The following is a 20,750-nucleotide window of genomic DNA, read 5'->3' on the forward strand; positions in this document are numbered from 1 at the left end:
TTGGCCTTTTCATGTCATTATTTTTTGTATTTCATCCTGGAGCATGGGCTATGATTATCTCTATAGACTCAGATCTGCTTATCAGGAGCCAAATGACAGGATAGTTGGGAATAAACATGATAAAACAACATTATCTCCACTGAGGAGGTGGAGAAAAAATGACAAACCACATCGTTGCCATTTTATGACACCATTTTATGTCAGTGATATAATGATAATATAACAGCATATTGGCCGTGTTGGGGCGGCAACCGGTGCTGCGCTGTGAGAGGAAATGTTGAATAAATGGTGTTTAAATGAAGATGGAAACACTTTCTCAGCACACCGCCCTCAATGAACAATCTACAAGACAGGTTGGCACAAAGTTTGGTCTCAAGAGGTCGACATGATGCAAAGATGTGGCCTGCATATGCAGCGATGGCAACTCCACGGTGTTGATTGTTCATGGGGGCGATCACAGTCCACTGGTGGGTTTCTGGGCTGAAACATTCCAACTGAAACCTCCACAAGTGTAAATCTGGGAAAAACAGGAACAAGAAAAAAGCCTTATTTAGACTTATATCTGATTGTATGGGCGGACAGGAATCCTGCACCATAGTTAAACTTGACCAGCTCAGCTCATCATCAAACTCACCCCGATAACAAATGGAGGCTGTCCTACCTCACATCACCAGCAGGCGTCGGAGTAGTCCACTGGTCTCTTCATCCAGAAGAGCTTTGTGGCCACAGCACCGACCCGTTGGACCGTCCACCGTGGAGGAGCCAACGGGTCGGTGCTGTGGCCACAATGCTCATTTGGCTTCATCTTGTATCAACACGTTGCCCTGTTCAATTCTCAGTTCTTCAGCACCACTCATTTCTTTTTCAGATTTTTTTCTGTTCTCCATTTTCACTAGTTCAAGTTTCAACAACACAACTTCAGATGCGACACATGAAGGCAAAATGGCGTGATAAAAATACCTTGATTTTCCGTATTGTGGGGCCGACTGAGCGTGCGCACAAGATACTTCCGCCGACCGAGCCGGCAACATTACGGTTTAGTGCGTTTCTTCTAGGCTTTCCCGATTTTATTGGACCTAATGGCTCAAATTCTGACAGTCAAACAAGTCATTTCTCTAAGGTTTTGACGCTCTTGGCTGCCATGCATATCTGAACAGTTTGATAATGAGCAGACAAAGTTAAATATAGTTTACTTGCTTATGCATGCATTTTGGCTGCATGTAGATGTGTTGTCATGTGTGCAAACTTACACAAATGTATTTGAGTTTTATTACTTTATCAGGTTGGAATGATGTCTGTAAGTCAAACTATGAAGGAGAAGAGGTTAAAAGTCGGGTGGGTTTGATGAGGATCTGAAGATTTTCCTATTCAGTTCCATTGTAACTTGTTTTTTCAAAAAAAAAAAAGCTGAATATTTGAAAAAGCTGAAAAGTACAAGACTGAAAGAGCTTAAAAAGATGAATATTTTGATAGCTGAATGGTTTCTCTAGCTGAACGTACGCTGAAGTTGTAGCAGACAAAACTACGTCAGTATTTCCACTGGCTACGTTGCGTATCTGTGCCATGGCAGTCTGGACTTCTACGTAGCAGATATGCAGGGCTTTTGTTGAAGTCGGATGCCGGTGCACGGCCCATCCATTCAGTCCGAAGCAGACAGGAAGTCAGGCACGGAAACAACAACGGTGAGGGTTGACAGACGAGGGGGCGCGGAGCAAAACCGTACCTAAGCCGCTCCGTTACGTACGCGACAATGATGTCTGTAGGTCAAACTGTGAGCTTGAAAGTCGGCTGGTTTTGACGAGGATTTGAAGATTGTCCCAATCACTTCCGTAGACCTATTAAAAGTAATATTGGCTCCTTATGTTTACACATTTTATATAATTTGATTACATAATCTTAATTAGATGTAACATGTGGCCCTTCCCTGCATCTTCAGGTTGCCTATTCCCTGAAGCAATTTCAAACTAGGAATCTCCTTTTCAATGTGTTATTGCCGTTTTCATCAGGATATCAATTATTCCCAATTTACTACTGAAGTAAATGTCAGCCAGTGTGTGTGGTCAACATGTGTATTGCATTAGACAAAAACAGGAAAGTCAGGTGAAGTTGAATATCGATATATTCTTAAAAATAAACACATTAAGTATATACATGGTGGAAGACACTTCTGCTTTGGTGATTCTGCCCTTTTTCATCCAGGTCACTCGGGTCACACTGACAGCTTTGGTTTCTCACAGGTACTGCCAAACACAAAATTACATCAACTATGTACATTGGCTGGAAAAACAGTTCTGATTTTGCGATTCCACCTTTTCATGTCATGGTTTCGAACAGGAGTTTGACCAATCCTGGTCCTCGGTGCATGTTGGAGGGATAATTGCAACACAGTCCTGTCCCGCCTGGCTGTGCTCCCAGGAGGGATTTACGTTGTTCGGCTCTCCGGTCCTCCAATAACTCATATTTGAATGGATGCTTTGGCTAGTTACCCAGAGTAAGTTGCCCTTCACTTTTACAACTTCTTTTGAGTCTTCGGACAAGAAGGAGCAGCAAGACGAGTGCTCGACAGCGAGACCACTGCAGCCATGATGCTGTCGCACAATCTCCAGACGAAAGACATTGATTTAGTTCTTCCAGCTGCATGCTGGTTTGCTGTTCACTGTCCAACATCTGGCGCCAACGTTCGCTCTCTGCTCCTACAAGCCTGCAGCTTTCCTTGGTTGACTGTAAAAGAATGGCAGACTCTCTCTTCTCCTCTTCAAACTGGGTTTTTTCACGATACGCGTTTTCCAGGAGTAGACTCAGATTGGTCTTTCCAGCAGAAAGCTCACAGGAGTTTTGACAAGCAGAGTCCAGCTTTCTCCGTTGTTAGCTCATATTAGCCGTGTTAGCTTGTGTCCATCTTGGTTCAAACTGTTTTCTCCACCAGCTTCTTCCCCAGTGTTTCCTCCAGCGTCTCCTCGTGCCTCGTTTTGGTGTGTTTCTACTTTTGGTTTGTGGTTGTCCATATCAATGTGGTCGAATAATCTTCTCTCCATTCAGTGTCTTGAATAGACAATAGAATGGAGCAGAAAACTAATTTAAGCCCACAGATAACCACGATCAAGTGGTATGAGAAAACAAAATCCCCCATAAAACAAACCTGATCAGTTCTGCTTGCATATGAACAAAGGAAACAGGAGCAGGAAGTTTTCTTTCACAGTGAGGTCTACTTATCTGTTATTCAATTATTCAAGATCATTTTCCTTTGTTGCAATTAACAGATTATGCTTTTACATGATGACTTAGTTCCTAGTATATCGCACCTGTGTGATATTTATGGGCTACACATTGGTAATACAACTCTTGAACCTGTTGGTTTAAATGTTAACTCATCAACCATCTCTCATTTTATGTGACTACATGATTCAGTGATGGACAGAGATGTCTGATGGACTTTGTATCTTGCATTGGGAACAAATCTGGATAAATAAATAATGTGGAAAAAATCTTTTGTGATTCAGGCTTTCTGTTAGTTCCCTGGAAGGCACCTGGGCAGTTTTATTCAAGCTAACACATGAGAAATATGTACAGACACTTTATAATTTTAGTGATGACATTGCAGATCTCTTCAAAACATTTTTATTAAAACTCACTTACAGTAGTAACATTTAGGGGATACCTTCAAAACAGAGAGATAGGAGGGAAGCTTAAAAACATTCATATCCAGAACATGGAGGAAGAAGAGAACTGCTGATAGCAAAATAAAAAACAAAAAAGTGAAAACAGAACAAACAACATTTGAAAACCTAGGCTAGAAAATGATTTGTACTCCTGCTCAGGCTGGACGAGAATTCAATATTATCCTTTGTTAACTGACTTTAGGCCAATTATTAAAAAGCAACTCTTATTTAAACCCTTAAAGTTTGGTCTGACTTGAAGTTCTGCTTTGACAAACCCCACTGTCATCCTCCATGTGGCTAAACACACTCAGCATAGGTGTTACTGACAGGTACAGAGAAAACAAACAACACCACTTTCAGCAGTTCAGTTGCAGCTTTCTCCTTCTTGCTGCCTGCCAGGTCTTCTGGGATGCATTCAAAGACACTGTTCCTAACCCTGGCACAGTTTGTCTTCATCTATGACAAGAGCTAGTTTGTCGACCGATCCCTCGAGTGCATCCTCACTTCATTGGACCACTTAGCCGCAGACAGCTAGTGTGAGACAAAACTGGATTATCAAAATCAAAGTTAGCCTCAAGGAACAGAGCAGCCAGCCAGTGTTACGTACTTTGTTTGTTCTCTTGCACTCACCCTGAGATTCCAGCAAATACGTGTCCACTGCGTTACAGCTCCAATTCAGTTTTGCTCCGCTGTCCGGCAACCCCCACCGATTGCGTTCTGAGTCCGCCACGGTGCAGTACGGTCGACAGCTGGCGTCACAAGACCGAAGACTTCCTGTGAAAATGACGTAATCACTCGCAACCGCAGTTATAGTAATGCGTTATAAAAACAACATGAAGTGTTCCCGACCAAAAGATTAGAAGAAGAGCTACCCGGATGTTATATTGTTGTTTTGGTGTGTGGCTTCCTGTCTGCTTGGTGCGAAATTCAGCTGAATTGCTGCGTCGTGCTCCAGCATCCGCCAGAAATATAAGTCCTGCGTATTTGTTCCGGAGGGTTTCGGACCGCCGGAGCTGAGACGGAGTAGATACGCAGCGGACCTGGTGGAAGTTCACACACAGACTAGAGTGAAACCGATCAGCTCTGCTGGCGTAGCGGAGACGTAACGCAGCGGAAACATATCTGGTGGAATCTCGGGGTCAGTTTTCAGGTTGTTTGCTTTGTTTTATGTCCACAGAACTTGTCTTCACGGCGGCACAGCCGACTCATCACTTCTTGAACATCCAGTAGAGTAGGATACGTATGTACATGGATACAGTTAGTCGTTGCCCGAGTTCGATGCGTCAGAACAGACAGTAAAATATGGTGCATCTTGCAGTTCTGTGGCTAAATGCTCCGGACTATAAGGAGCAAGGACATTTTGAACTAAAGCCTCACTTGTTGTTCTTCCACATGACATTTTAGTGGCAGTAGTAGAGTCATTAAAGATCCCTGCACTTACTTTATTGCTGCAATCCGTTGGTAGACACTGGTCTGCCGCTACGATCTTGTCTTCTCCTGGTGAACCTTTTTTGGTCATTAAAGTTGCAATGGCTGCATGTTTTTGTTTGTTTGATATGAAACCTTGATCTTTTTATGTTTTTGCGTGGATTTCCAATGCGTTTTTCCTTCATACTTTACAGAGATTTTCGCCGGACATGAAACACACGAGGCGGAGAAATTGTCTCCGTGGATCGGCCGTACACATTCAAACTTCGAAAGTTTTCGCCCCGCCAGGATTGTAAACAGTACATCGTTTTGTTTATTTTTGCGCTGGTGGCTTGCATGTGTTTGCTCCACCTCCTTCCTCGTCCATCGTCTCTCCTCCCATTTCAAATGAAGCTGTTAAAACTTCTTTGAGCATTGGATGGATGCACATGCAACGTGGACTTCATCACGTGATTGGATGTATGACGTAGACTATAAATGGGAAGAAAACAGACATTATTGACGGAAATACAGAACGAAGGAAACCAAATTAAGGTTTTACAATTTCCCCCCAAAAGTTCCCCCAAAGTGATTCAAGAACTGTTGGGACAGAAATAAGTTAACTGTAATCTATACTATAATGTCTGTCAGTTATTAATAACCTGTTTTGCTATAATCAACAACAACACTTTAAAGCAACAGAATTACCTTAAATAACAAAAAGAATCTTGACACAACACATGTATCATTTTTAAGTGAATCTTTGTTATGTCTGCAAAGAAAAAGAGAGAGGTGTTTGTTGTGAAATAAATCTTGTAAGTCTCTCCTCAAGACAAAGAGAAGCTGCAGTTTTTTGTGTATGTGGATTGTCACTGAGATTTAGAGCTCTAAAAACAGCCCGGAGTCGGAGGAAGAGTGGCGTTTCTGTCCTGGGGATGTTTGTGTTGTCGGGGGACTCGGGGGAATGATTAGCTCAGAGGATGTAATCGGTTTGTCTGAGTGTATACCAGGCCTCCTGGGTGGAGTTGCTCCTGCTCATATCTTGGAGATAGATCTTCCCCCCAGCGCCAGACGCTGGTGCCAGGGAGTCCGGCCGCCTCGCCGGGACCGCGGGGGGAGATGATGGGAGAGGATGTGTCGATAAATCTCTGCTTTATATATCAGCCTCACAGGTTGTTTGTTCGTTGTCACAGTGTGAAGCTGAGTCTCCCGCTGTGTGATCAGACACATGGTGACCTCTCCCACCGTCAACCATCCAGAAAACAACAAGCCATGTTCCAAAAAGACTGAGGCCAAGAGTGACCTAACACACAGAAACGTGTGATGAGTCCGCCATGTTTCTACAGGAGCCCAGAACAGACAAACCAAACTCCAGCTCCAGAGAGGAGCTTTCATATTTTCGTTTTTGGGATTGTGAGACGAGGGGTATTTATTTGGTTACCTCATCATAAGATGTTCTTCTAAAAACCTAAACACTTGTAAATGTTAGTTTATCACTGGTTGTGGAATAAAAAAAGTCTAAAATACAAACTCAAAAGAGAAATATTGAATGATATTCCCTTTTTTTTATAGTCTACACATCCCTTAAATAAATAAAGTAATATTCGTATATAAATCATCATTGTAACACAAACCAGTCGGCAGATTTAATGTGTGCAATGTACATTTCTGCAAACCAAAAATATGTTGAAACCCTTTGAATCTTTAGGTTCATGTTCACAGTTCTGATTCACTATGATCTTGATTCAGTCGCCTCGACTGGTTACGGAGGGGGTTCTAGAGTTCGGCCTGTAGGTCGGAGGGCACGGAGAGGAGGGAGGCGACGTGGTGAACGTGATCCTCCGTCTCCGTCGCGTCTACGGAGACGTTCCATGATGTCAGCAAAGGAGGTGCTGTTACACAACCAGGAGACAGCTGAGGGAAGGACGGGGACAGAGAACAGACCCACAGTTATATTTTACATAATATGTAAAACTAAAAGTGTGAAATATAACAAATATTTAGTAAGAAAATTATACTTTATGTGAATGTATAAAGTAAAATGAGAAGAAATGTACATAAATAGTTTTTGTTGGTTTTCTTTGTGTAAGTCTTTCAAAATAAAAGCACTATTCTTAGATTTATGCACATTTTTGTTGTTTTTCTTTTATTTCATACTTGCTTTGGCAATGTTAATGTTTGTATCACATGCTCATACAGCCCTGTTTGGATAGAAAATTGAATGAAACATTAAAAGTAAAAGTACTCGTGTTGTCAAGTGACTGTCAAAATATTCATTTTGTTTCAATCAACTTGGTATCATTAATTGAGTAATTGTTAGATCTGTACTTAAAGGTATTTAATCGCCATTAAAACATAATATTTCATACATCTTACATATATTTAGTTCACAAAAATCATATTTTGTAAAGAAATTAGTCACTAAATATGTCAGGTAATGTAGTTTAGGTAACTTTGGTCGAGTTTAGTCTCAAATATGTCAATTTAAATGTACTGTAATGCGTCTTTCAACATTTCTTCATGCACAATTAAGCAGAAATCAATCTAAATGCTTTGATTACAACTAAAAGTAAACACCAAAACCTTTAAAAGGAAGCTGTGAGTCCAATATCCAAACAGACAGATAACCAAACATTCTTAACGTCACTGAGCCTCTCATCGTATTAAAACGACATATAAAGAGTCAAACTGTCCTTTTTTCCCCCTGAGTGTGACGATGACGTGCACCTAGTGACCTCACCTCCAGCATGATGAAGAAGAAGAAGAAGAGTGGAGGAGGCTGGCTGGGTGGGGTGTCACCTCTCCTCTCGGGGAGCAGCGGGTGACGGACGGGGTCGAGGATCTCGCAGATCTGATAAAGGCCCAAAGAGAGCCCTTTCCTTCCTGAGTGCCGGACTGTTTGTGTTACAGCGTTGTGCGTCTCTTCTTCTGGGTGTGGGAACCTGCTCCTCCCAGAGTTCATGGTTTCCTCCCTTCAAGGACCCTCCACCTCCTCCACCACCTCCTCCACCAGCAGCCTGCATGTGTGTGTCATCTCCAGAATGAAAAGACTTTTAAAATGTGTAATATATGTTTTATTATATATCCTCTGATATTGATTCATGTAAAAGCTTTTAATTGAACAATTACTTCAGATGTTTTACTTTGTACGTCACACATTAATAAAGCTGCTTTAAAATGATTAATTGTTTGGAAAAAAAGAGGAAATATAAGTTGAGTTTTTGGGGAGTTTGAGGTTTCAGTTATCTTACCGACAATAACAAAGAGATATTTGAGATATAAAGATAGAAATGAGATTTATGATCGACTGTCAGTGCTAAAAAAGTACCCAAGAGTCATATTTGAGTAAACATACATAAATTGTGTTGAAGAATTACTTTGGTTGAAGTGAAAAATCGAAAGTAATTTTATGGCAATAAAATCACAAGTTGAAGTAAATAATACATATATTTACATGAATGTATGTAAAGTAACTTAAAAATGTGCTACTACTGCAGCATGTAAGTAGTAAAAAGTACAATATTTGCCTCTACACTGGAGTAAAGTGGAAGATTCTAAAGAAAAGTACATGTATCTCAGATCTGCAAAGTAACTAGTAACTAAAGTCATAAAATAAATACATGTAATGGAGTAATAAGTATAATATTTACCTCCAAACAAGATCTTTGTACTTTTGATCCCATTAATGAGATTTTACATCTGATCTAATAATTTGTAGTTTTGTTTTGAGACATTCTCTACAAACAGGATGATTACTACTGTAACTGTACAGGTACAACATGAAATAATGAAGCTTTACTCTTAATCCAACCATCAGACTAATTGTAATAAAATAATATTTATTCAAACCACAGATATGTTGCAGCTTTATAATTCTTTAGGTTCAGTTTTCATTTATGTCGAGACGACGACAATCGTGAAGGTAAACTAATATACATGAACTGTAAATGTTATATGACGTATTTAATAGAAATTTGTTTTTCAGACACATAACCTGAAACTCACGAGCATAACTTTTATTTTTCTGACGTCAGAGACATCAAATATGCAACACACCAATGAAAAACATGCATCTATCTGCAATACGCAATAAAATGTGGAATGAGGAGAATGCACACGTCGCTTACAACCAGGAATGTGTAGATTTGATATATTATAGAAGGAAACGGTGCGTTTGAAGGCTGATTCTGATACTGGGTGAATTGAATGAATAAATAAATGTGGAATGAGGAGATTGAGGAGTCAGGACAAGAATAAAAACCATGTGGGACCAAAAAGGATTAGTAATGTGCACCAATTAAACTAGAAAATATGAAAAAGCTTCCAAACTCAACATGGAATTAATTAAGATTCTGATTCTGAGCAGATTATTCTCTTTCCTCCAGTGAATTCCAGGTATTTCCCAGCTTGCAGACACACGTTGGTGTTTTTCTTGCAGCTTTTCTCTCTCGGTTTTAAAGCAGTCTTTGTGCTGCAGCCCCACATTCACACCCAGTTTAAATCAGCAGGGAGCTGTAAAACTGACTCCTCACCATTGTCTCGCGTACGTCATCACAACAGCTTGTTCGCTCCTTCCCAGGCAGCGCTCAGAGGAATGTCCACGGCTGATAAAAACCACAGATCTCATCAAAACATGCCTCCCCCACCGGGGTTAACACTGACGCTGTTTGCACTCTCTCAGGGGGACGGAGGGGGGCCGCGGTCGGCTCCGGTTCCCCTGTTGACGGGGATCCAGGGAGGCGACCTGCTGCTTTATGGGCCCGCCGATGTGAAACGAACCAAGAAGGTGTCGCAAGACGTCAACCGTGTTCACACTCAATCAGACTGTTCTGCCATGAGACTCAGATATGATGTTTTCTCATCACTGCGACATGAAGTCAGGGAGGGAAGGAACCAGAGGACTTTATTTGGGCCTCACTTTTAAAACAAGATGGCTGCAAATCTAGAAACAACTGTTTTGAGATGGTGTTTCAACATTTGTAAGGGTGAAACCACTGGGATCCATCTTTTCCTAACCCTAACAAAGACAAGAATAAGAGATACATCTGCTGTGTCTCAATTCAGGGTCTGCATCCTTCGAAGGACCTGTCCTTTGTGGTCTTTGAAGGCGAGTCCTTCAGAGAGACCTTGTTAACCTCGTCAGCCGTTGTTAAATGTGACGGTCTAGCCTTTGGAGCATTTCCTGGTTGCGTCTTCAGATGTTTTACCTTTACGTCACGATTTCTGCCGCCCAGGCCCGCGAAAGTGACGATCTACGCCACGTGATGTCGCCATTTTCTCTCTTTCTTTCTGCTTTTTCAAGTGCACAAATAATCTTGGGATATGTGAGGCCACATAATTGGCGTAATTGGCCGTAAGATGCTCCTCCGAAGGATGCAGACCCTGAATTGAGACACAGCAACAGAGCCACCTTAAACGGGTTGTATGTTTTTGTCTGAACCCGACTGAGTCCTTGAAGGCACCGTGTCAGCATCATTTAACCTGGTATTCAGCTTTTTTTTCTGATTGTTTGTCTGTTTGTCCTGCAGTTACTTTGAAAAATCTGCAAAGTAACGAGTAACAAAACTTATCCAACAAATGGATGGAAGATTGAAGTTGAAGTTAAATCCACCTTTTTTAGCCCTCGACTGGGTGTTTATTCCTCTTGAAGCTCCAAACTCTTCCGTCTCCTCCAGAAAACCACCAGAACAGAATAAAAACAAACCACAGCTGACTTGATTTGTGTGCAGGGAGAGGCCCGTTAAACCCAATTATCAGAGCAAAGCTTCATGCTGTAACTGAAACTTGTTGGAAACAGATGTTGGGAGTGTTTTCTCTTTATCAGATGGGGAAGTATAAACTGTTGAGCAGCTTCAGACTCTCCGGTCTTTAAGCGCTGCAGATAAACTGTGACCGAGGACGCCGTCAGTCGGAGGGTTTATGGGAAGTTTGGGCTCCACAGAGAAGCTCAGCTGTTCGGCAGAAAAAAGGAAACCAAGTGCTGTGAAGAAGCTACTTCCCATGACATCATTGTGTTTGTTGAATGACCTCGGCGGGCACGTCGGGCACACCTTCTCATTTCCTCCCTGAGCCATTCAAATTATTTACTTGATTTACAGACGGAGGGGAAAAACAGTTTGTGGTTGCCAAAGACCGTCACTGAAACACCCGAGAAGATACAGAAGAGAAAAACTAAAAAACTGAAAATGTTTTTTAATCACAGAATGATTCAGAAGTGACAAATATATTCATCTTTAAGAGATTCATGGAAAGAATCTTTCTTGTGCCTTTCCTCTTTCAGCGTAAAACAGATTTAATTAGAACATTATTTTCATTATCAGTAAATCAACTTCTTGTTTGGTTCATAAAATATAAGAATAAAGAGACTAACTCCTTAAACTTGATGTCACGTCTTCAGATTTCTCCTTTCAAAGATATTTCATCCTCGTGCAGACAAATAAAAAAAGAAGGAACGAATTCTTGAGTTTAAAGAAAGTTTTTCCTTAAAATTTAAATTAATCGATCATCAGAAGAGTTAACGATAATGAAAAGCCTTGAAATCTATTAGTTGTATATTTAAATACCTAGTTTACCAATGAAAAACAAGCTTAATGTGAATGTAGTGAATCCAGACTGTTAATTAATCCTTCACATGTCATTGTCAGACTAAATTCTGGACTTTATGATGTTTTGGTTTAATGAAACTCTTAATAAAATCCTCCTCTGAACACTTTACCTCTATCATCCATGCCTGTTTTGCTTTATTCTTTCACTTTATAGTAAAAAAACATTTATTTTAGCCTGGTGTCCTGATGTGTCCTCCGGGCTGACGTGAGGATTGATGTCGGATGTTTCCTCAGAGGCAGGATGTGTTCAGGGACACGTGTTAGAAATTAAATGACGACCTCGAAGAGCTCCTTCTGTTTTCTTCTTCAACATCAAATAAGTACAATATTGAGGAACTTGGGTTCTTTTTCATACTTTACTTCTGTTTCCTTCTTCCTGATCTATTAAAATATAATACTGTACGAATACTTCTTAAACTATCCAACAGAATATAAAATGCATGCCTGCTTTACACTTTTACGAGGCTATATTTACAAGGTTTGCAGCCAGAGTTTTTTTATTATTTTATCGATAAAGACAATGAGACAAACAGAGTAACTGATAATCGATCATGAAGAAGTACAGATGCATGTAAATAATCTACTTCTACTTGTACTTTTGATACGTAAGTACATTTAATTTCAGTTACTTTGAGACGTTTAATCAAGTACTACTCATATAACATATAACATAGCTTTTACTCCAGTTTGACTTTTAGGTACAACACCTACAAAATAATGCGTCTGTCTGGAAACAACTACGTTTCTTTAATACTTTAAGTACATTTTGCTTGTATGTGGGACTCATTTTTAAAGTAAAAGATGATTTTGTGACTCTCATCGCTGCTTGTTGAGCTCCTGCTTTGGTTCTGATTTTGAGCTTTTCACTACATTTTCAAAGCAAAGTGTTCAAAGTGTCTCTGTTTTGACTGCGTGGCGGATTATTCCACAGGCGCATCGAGCTGTTTGGCCTTCGATCGGACTTCTCGCCCTCCTGTGGTTGAACATCGCAGGAGAATACGGCGCGATTGGCAGCGCGTCCTCATCAGAGACCCTCTCAGATCTCAGCTACAAGAGGACATAATGTTCCTGACTGCTCTCACGGCTGCATGTGATGTTCATTACTGCTTCTTAAAGGGATTGACGACGTTCATGCTTCATGTACTTTTGACTCCGTGTGATCAGCGCTGCAGCCTTTGTGTCATCAGACGGGATTCATGCGTTCAACGTTTGAGGGACCTGTTTGTGATAAAAGATGATTTTTGATCTTCGGGAGCTTAAAAAACACAGTTTCCAGTTGCTTAGCGTGCTCTCGTCAGACATTTACGTAACAGGCGATCAACGTCAACACAGTAAGAGCGAAATCTTCGATGAGCAAACGCAGATTAAGGAATCAGCTTTTCCAGAATCTTACATCCATCCAGATTTCTTTAGAAAAACAAGCCTTTTTACTCGGTATTCACAGATGAGCCTCTGAGCCGGTTTCAGTATCTAATCGCTCGGTGGGAGGATGAGCGAGACGCTGACACATCAGTCATTCATGCAATTTCCCCGTCTTTTGCAACGTCTTGTGCGTCAGAGTGGCATAACAGTCCGGAGAGAGAAGCCAGACAAGCTGCCTGCAAAGAAAAAAAAAGTCAAACAACTGGTGGTGATTTCTTTTTTCCCCACTCAGACACATATGGACGTAATCATTGTCGACGCACGATGGGACCGACAGCAGGGTGTTAACGTTCCTTTTGTTCTGTTTGTTATTGCGTCCTGCCTCTTTTATTCCTCCCTCTTTCTTCTGCTGTTGACCACAAACTTCAAATTGCAGAGAGGAGGATTCAGATGTGGCGTGGCGGTAAATTAAAGGATCAAATCAAACCGCAGCACGACCTCCGACTGCTGGTTTTCTATCCCAAGATCTACATGCAAAACAACCTTTTGTGTTCGTACAAATGAAGCTGGTGAAAAAAAGAACCCTCAGATGAGCTTCATGGTGGCCTCGTACACTTCTCTGAATCCCTGACACTTTATTTTCGTCGGTATTACACCCCTGGGTTGAATTAGGAAGTGACAGGTCACCGTAGGAACAATAGGAAAAGGACAAGAAGGTAACAAAGAATAAAAAAGCCCCTGCGCCAAAGCGATTTATTGGAAAGTCGATGTGATTTCTCAGCAGTTTACGAGCACGTAGATCGCAGGGTGTGAACGCTTGAAAACGTCTCTAATCAGTTAAATAAACCGATGATGTCATGTGAAATAAAAGTCGGTTGTTTTCTTGCTTTCTGGATGGAAGATTCTTATTTAATCAAAAGAAACTCGGACTTTAAAAATCAATTCAATCAAAGTGTGTGTTGAGGGAATACACAAGCATACATGACATCAGGTTGCGTTTCTCCAAAGTTGATTTGGTTTCAACGCTAGATATTTGGGTTTTTCCAGCTCGTTTGTTAGAAAACATCACGATGAGAGCTTCAAAACTGAAACAATGAGCTAAAATAGGCTAAAGGGGCTCTATGTTTGTCTGTAGCTAGCTGCAGAGTTGTTGCTTTTTAAACAACAAGCATTTTATCAACAAGTAACTGAAAGCTTGAGATTTATCAAGATGATTTTTGGTTATTTACTGAAGTTAGGACATGAAAGCTTTCATGGCTGGTTAGCGTCTTGTGTTTTTGAACTGTGAGTCCATGTGAAGCTTTGAAGGAGAAGGTTTTTTTTATGTAGTCTCTCGTACTAGGGATGACACCGGCACTCTGTTGCAGCGGGACTTTACAATAAAACAGGGAGGAACTGTTCAGGAAGAGCTTTCTCTTTATTATGTGGTGGAATGAGGGCGAACCGAGCCGGCGGCACCTCTTGGGACTGTGGGCAGCCAACACTTCAGACACTCCAAGAACCACTGGCAGCACATGAAAGAGTCAGAGAGAGAGCATATCGTGCAGTCAGTGACCGCCACTGTCACACTGTAATATATTGCTGGCTCTGATTATGTTCAGCGGAGAGGTTTGGCACTCTGACATGAACGCCCTGTGGAAAAGGTGTGTCGAGAAAAGCCAAAGATCCACAATGGACTTTGAGACCTGAGGAAGATCAGGTCCGCGGATGATGGAGGAAGCTTTCTTTGTATATTAGTTGGCTAACGGCTTCGGTACGCTTCAAACAAACTAGGTTGGATGTAAACTGGAATATCTTCACTCACCACATTATCCGTCGCTGTGGTTTCCTCAAATTAAAACCCGGCGATCACGGAGCAGACACACCTCGCTGGGGCAGGAAGGAGCTGAGCTGCTGCGTGAGACCGAGAGGTGTTTCATAGATACAGGTTACGTCCACATCTGACTCTGGAGTTCAGCTTCCTTCCAGCGGGGCGGTGTCCTCTCCAGCAGCAGAGACACTCGCAACACCACGGCTGTTGTTCACAAGTACACCGTCCACCATCTATCCACATCTCCACAGCTACTGGACGACATTCCTGGTCTGCAGAGGATGAATCCTGATGACTCCAGCCACACCTGTAGTCTTGTGTTTGCATCGCCATTGTGCGCAACATTAGCATCTCGTTCAAAGCGCCACTGCGCCTCAGTCGCAATGGCCTCATAGGACGTCTGTGCAAGCAGCTTATGACCCATAGTTAAGGTTCAAGGTTTGGCGGCAACCTCTAGCAGCAGTAGGTGATTTGAGCGGGGAGTACGCCATCACCCATTGCAAAATGACCCATATCGATAGTATTTAGAGCTGACAAAGTTGGAGGAGGTTGGTGTGGATGGAAATGCAGCCAGTCTTGAGTTCCATAATCCAGTTATTTTACCCCAAAGCAGGATATTTTCCAAAACCTAACCAAGTAGTTTTGGTGCCTGAACTAAACCAAACTGAAACCATTTCACAACGTTAAGTTCAGGAACCACTACAGTCCATTACACCTGTCATTGGTCCTCTCCATAGGTCAAACATCAGGCTAAACATCAGACATGTTGTTTTAGGGGTCATTTTACTAAGAGAGAGACTGAGACTGATACAGTCTGCCTAAAATCTGCTGAGTTTAGATTCAGTCTGCCATCTTCTCCTCCTGACACCCAGAAGGTTTATCTTTGCTCTCAGAATACAGAGCGTGAACCCAGTTTTGGCCTTTTTCTTGGAACTGATCTTATCAACACAGTATTTGTTCCTCCTCCAGCCACAGAGCCCTGCAGAGTAATGTTAACAATCAGACGACCTGGACCAGGTCAAGTACAACAAGCCTCTGAAAACATTCATCTCCTCCCGTCCTTTTGTTCCAGGTTGTTCCAGAAAATGACCGAATGTCACTGCAGTCCGGTCAGCTGGTCGGGGGGGAGCTGTCAGGTCACTGTTCATGCTCCGTCTGCACAGCTGTTTTATTGAACCGGACCAGGATCCCTGTAACGCTCACCTCATTATGTTTAATTTTGTTGGATTTGAACAATTGGTGGGGTTGAAGTCTGGAATTTGAGACTTGAGCTTGTTCTGTGTTTGGCTCCTCTTTTTGTTTAAGGAGGTGGAAAGTAAATGTGTCGTAACCGAAGTGCTGTACTTACCGGTAAGAACAGAATTGAGGTTCTGGCACTTTCCATTTCCTCTTCTGGGTTTCTGGGGGAATTATTGGACTAATCCACTACGTTCAAGTGACGGTGGTAGCGTAATTAAATCTGCTTTGCAAATTCAGAGTCAGATTTTATTCTTCCTTCCTTCTAGCCACTTTCATTTCTTCATTTCTTTCTGAAGTTCTACTCATTTCTTTCTTCCCTCTGGCCTCTTCATTCATCAGTCATGTATTCATTCTTCTTCTCCCTCTATTTCTCCTCTTCCTTGATTTATTTCCTTCTGTCTTTGTTTCCTTTCAATCATTCTGACCTCTTCTTTTCCTCATTTATTTCCTTTCTGTCTGTCTTAGTTGCTTTGTTTTCTCCCTCCCTCTCTGCTGCCCCCTGATTTATTTCTTTAAAGCTCTATGCAGCAGGTGCAAGCAAGTATCCAACCTAAAACCCCAGACCACCCAGATGCTACATTGAACAAGCTCTCTTAGCTTTTTAGACAAATCAATACATAAATAAACAACTGTGTTAAACGGCACAATCCTGCAAACACAAGCAAAATAGTCCTGAATGTACCTCAATCTGAAAAGGCTGTGCAGCACAACACTTACTCATCACATCAGAGATATACTTGTGTGATGCACCTGTGTGCTTTGTGCTAACGTTAGCCGCCAAACATGTCTGTAATCTTATCTGTGTCTCTATTATTTGACTCAGAGGCTGTGTGCTTTGTGCTAACGTTAGCTGCTGAACACGTATGTAATCTCATCTGTGTCTCTGTTCTTTGGCTCAGAGGCTGTGTGCTTTGTGCTTACGTTAGCTGCTGAACACGTATGTAATCTCATCTGTGTCTCTGTTCTTTGGCTCAGAGGCTGTGTGCTTTGTGCTAACGTTAGCTGCTGAACACGTATGTAATCTCATCTGTGTCTCTGTTCTTTGGCTCAGAGGCTGTGTGCTTTGTGCTAACGTTAGCAGCTGAACACGTATGTAATCTCATCTGTGTCTCTGTTCTTTGGCTCAGAGGCTGTGTGCTTTGTGCTAACGTTAGCTGCTGAACACATATGTAATCTCATCTGTGTCTCTGTTCTTTGGCTCAGAGGCTGTGTGCTTTGTGCTAACGTTAGCAGCTGAACACGTATGTAATCTCATCTGTGTCTCTGTTCTTTGGCTCAGAGGCTGTGTGCTTTGTGCTAACGTTAGCTGCTGAACACGTATGTAATCTCATCTGTGTCTCTGTTCTTTGGCTCAGAGGCTGTGTGCTTTGTGCTAACGCTAGCTGCTGAACATGTATGTAATCTCATCTGTGTCTCTGTTCTTTGGCTCAGAGGCTGTGTGCTTTGTGCTAACGTTAGCCGCTGAACACGTATGTAGTCTCATCTGTGTCTCTGTTCTTTGGCTCAGAGGCTGTGTGCTTTGTGCTAACGTTAGCTGCTGAACACGTATGTAATCTCATCTGTATCTCTGTTCTTTGGCTCAGAGGCTGTGTGCTTTGTGCTAACATTAGCCGCTGAACAGGTCTGTAATCTCATCTGTGTCTCTGTTCTTTGGCTCAGAGGCTGTGTGCTTTGTGCTAACGTTAGCCACCAAATTAGTCTGTTCTTTAGCTCAGGGTCAGTTTGAATACAGCTTGTCGCTGGCATTGCTAACAATACCCAACTCGCTCGTGCATAAAAACACCTAAAATATTACAAAGAACGTAAACATGGCTACCACTGTCAAGCTAACATGTTCGCGTTGAGAACCTGTGGCTGCATTTTCTCTGCCTTTTTTGTGTCGACAGCCATAAACACTTGATTTTTGTATTTCTGTTGTGAGTCAAAGCATTTGATTCATTGACTGCTGTCTGGATATTAAGATATTTTCTACAGATATAACAAAAAAAAAGCTTCAAGAAACCCTTGCTTAACTTCCTTCGTTTGTCCTATTAAGTTTCTTCATTATCTCCCTCCATTATCAGATTTGTAAACCCATTAAAGACATTGACACCAAGACACTAACAGACTATTTTACTCTCCTTGTTGTGATGTAACTAATTCCACTAGAACGATTCGAGTCGTTCCTGTTAATTGATAAACTAACCCTGCGGCGTGGCACGGAGTGGAATGAAAACTACGCGAGGCCCAAACTGACCAACACAGTCCCTACATGAGGTGCCAGCAGTGTGTAAAGAGGCTGAAGACGCCGGTGGAGAGCACCTGTCAAACCTCATATCAAGTCACCCGTTTTTCCAGCCTCGGTCTGCCTTCCTCTAACCTGACGAGCGGGGCAGGGGACGCCTCGCTGTGTCATGTGTCCCATAAATGTGTCACCGATTTGATCTCAGAGTCCGTTCAGCACTGGTAGCGTGTGTGGCGGTGATCTCCCAAAAGTGACAAAGTGTGTTGGAGGTTCTCCTCTGACGCAAGAAAACCATTTAGTTGTAGTGTCTGGTGTCACGGGGACGCATAGCAACGCAAATGCTGCCTATAAATACACTTCCACGTCCAGGCTATTTTAGACCCGACAGGGTCAAACAGGAGAGTTCAACTTCCTTTTACCGCAGGGAATTTATATCCCCGAGATGTCTGGAGGAGCCGGCAGAGAAATGAGCTGATGATTATTTAGATGATACAGTATATTAACTCAATTAACACAGTCACAACATCTGTGATGAGGCCAGACTGGAAAAATAAACAGACTAGAAATAGACGATTAAAGGGTCAGTTCACTAAAACGAGATGATCACTTATGTCCAGGGGTGATTCTTGAGTCCTCTGGCTTTGTCTTTCTGCAGCATCTCTTGGCATTCGTCAGTGGATGTTGCTATCATGACTTCCATGTGGAATTTTGGTACTTTTAGGGCCGCTTGTTGTGATAGTAGCCTAATACTTGGATCACATGACAGCAACTAAACCATCTCCACTCAGGTTTTTGGATGGTTGTCTTTGGGATTCGAATGAGCAGGAACTTCATATGTATTGCACCGCTAATCAATACACCACATAATACACTGATTTCTTTGTAGCTCCATAGAAACCCACCTCTTCCTCCTCGTTCTCCTTCCTCTCCAGATTTTTTTTAATCCAACTCTTTGAATTTAGGGTTTTTATGTCGACCAACCAGTGTTTGCTGGGACAGTGGAAAGATGAACCAAGACAGCTTCGGTGGGTTTAATTTCATTTCAGATAAAATTACTGTTTCTGTAAATGGAGTCTGGTGGATTTGGTGAGAGTAACACAACAGCTGTTTGTGGTTAAAACCAAGAGGATTATACTCAATCTGAGCCTGTTAGGGTCAAAAAGAGGCACTTTCAGCGGTGGTGTATCGACAGGCGAAGTTGCCCTGGAGGATTACGTTGCAGGCTGGTGGCTGAGGCGATCAAATAGACCAGTTTCCAAAACAAACACGAGCACGTAAACAGAGGGCCCAGGTTTAAAAATACCTGAAGGACCCTTTGAATTTATTCCATGTTGTGTGTCACAGTGGAGGCCACAGCCGGAGCATCCAGGATGCCTCCCAGCGACCCGACAAACAGATGAGCCTGTTGTCTTATCTCTAGTTTGAATACTTCTATAACTTTTTGACATGAATATGATGAGCTGATCTGACAGATTGACCATTTTTTCAATGCAAGAATTAAATTTACCTCCATTGTGTCATGAAATCTCAGACAGGTTTTCTAAAACTCTTGTGAGCTGACCTTTTATTTAATCGAGATGTTTTGATATTTCCAAAGCTTATTATTTTAACTGACATGACAATCCAAAGCTTTTTTTTTTTTTCCTACCTTACTCAGTTTGATTATTTGAGGTAATCAACAGAAGACAGTCTGTTTATTTGTGTGTGAAGCCTCCGGCACAACCACGTACGTCAGGAGAGAGAGAGAGAGAGAGAGAAACATTTCCTTCAATTCAGCGAGAACAGCAAAGAGCTGAATGTTAATATAATAACTCATCACTCGTCCGACTCATAAACCGTCTCCAAGAAACAAAAACAGTGACGTCAACTCATCAAGAGTTCCTACAAACATTTAAATCCTGACCTGTGTATCATCAGCATCAGTGTATGTATATTAAAAACAGCTGTTTGTCCACCTGACAAGTTTATTTTAAGAGCGTGAAGTTGCCTTTATTAATATCACTTTTTGAAAAAGACCAGTTAAATATTTTGGGGGAATTAGCTTGTTTGCTTTTATTTCTTTCAGAGCAAAATCACAACACTGATATTAATCTGTTGTGTAAAGAGTCAGGATATGCTTAGCTTTGCTTAGCGTAGCATAGCATAAATGTTGGAGGCAAGATGAAGCGGCTAGCCTGGAAAAAATACTTCCTCCATTGCCTCTGCAGAGCTCACTAACACAATTTTTACCCCAAATTAGAGCATTCATGTTCTTTTAACCCACAAAAAATGGCAATCGCCTCCTTTCCCAGCGCCAGAAGGAGATTTTGTTTGTTGTTTTTTCTGGTTGTGTCTCGTTCACAGCACAAACAAAACAGGGAACAGTAGAAAGCAAAAATATTTAGACGTCAACGTCCAGATATTCCGTTGGCTCCACTGGTTTCAAACATAAGTCTGACTCTATG

The sequence above is a fragment of the Sparus aurata genome, chromosome 23 (assembly GCF_900880675.1).
Source record: "Sparus aurata chromosome 23, fSpaAur1.1, whole genome shotgun sequence".
Classification (NCBI taxonomy): domain Eukaryota; kingdom Metazoa; phylum Chordata; class Actinopteri; order Spariformes; family Sparidae; genus Sparus; species Sparus aurata.